The sequence below is a fragment of the Chrysochloris asiatica genome, unplaced genomic scaffold, assembly GCF_000296735.1.
Source record: "Chrysochloris asiatica unplaced genomic scaffold, ChrAsi1.0 scaffold00002, whole genome shotgun sequence".
In the NCBI taxonomy this organism is placed as follows: domain Eukaryota; kingdom Metazoa; phylum Chordata; class Mammalia; order Afrosoricida; family Chrysochloridae; genus Chrysochloris; species Chrysochloris asiatica.
In genome coordinates this window covers 2,328,041-2,329,009 of record NW_006408520.1, presented here as the reverse complement: position 1 = coordinate 2,329,009, position 969 = coordinate 2,328,041, and positions in this window count along the sequence as shown.

Genomic DNA, 969 nt, shown 5'->3' with positions numbered 1-969 from the left:
GGTATAAAGGTAAGAGGAGTCCTGGTGTGGGGCTGTGGTCTAATGCATCAGACTGCAAATCCATTTGAACTTCAAGGTCAGTGGTTCAAGCTCATCAACTGCTCCTTGGAAACCCTGTACAGGGTCACTATGAGTCGGAACTGACTCCATGGCACATAACCACCAACATAAGAGCAAGAAGTGACTGGCTTACAAGCTTTCAAGAGGGAACCTAGTTCCAGACGGGGCGGGGGAAGGTAGAATCACCACTGAATGATTTCCAATCTGTTGGGACCGGGCTGGCGAAGGAAATGGGGATAAGACTCTTGTGGTACAATGGTGAATAATCACCATCAGGTCTGACTGTGAAGTTAGGAAATGTAGAGGTAGACTTTTTTTTTTTTGACAAAAGGAGGAGAGTGATTGATTTTGCAGCCCAGGAGTAGAGGTCCCTGAGACCATCAAATGAGAAGAGTGGAGAGTGGGACCCTATCCAGAGAGGCAGTGACACCAGGGATGGAGACAGAGAAGATGAAGTGGACAGATGGAGTGGCTGGGGATGCTGGATTCAGAGCAGGAGAGGGGCTGTGTGCTGGTGGCTGTGGGGAGGGGGGCAGACCTGTCTGGTGTACTCTTTGGGTTAAATGATTATTGTAATCATTGCAATGGAGAGGATTGTAATCATTGCAATGAAACAAAAATACAATAGGATGAGCATAAAGCTGATGTTCTCCCATGCAAACCTCACAATAAAAACTTAAAAATAAAATAAAATGTATAAGACTTATACAAAGAAACCTACAAAGCACTACTGCAAGAAAGCCAGAGCCTTATATAAGTGGGAAAGCAAACCGTACTCATGGATAGGAAGACTTTGTTGTTGTTGTTGTCAGGTGCCATGGAGTTGGAACCGACTCATAGCAACCCCATGCACAGTAGAACGAAACAATGTCCGATCCTGGGCCAACCCCACCACCGCTGCCACACTTG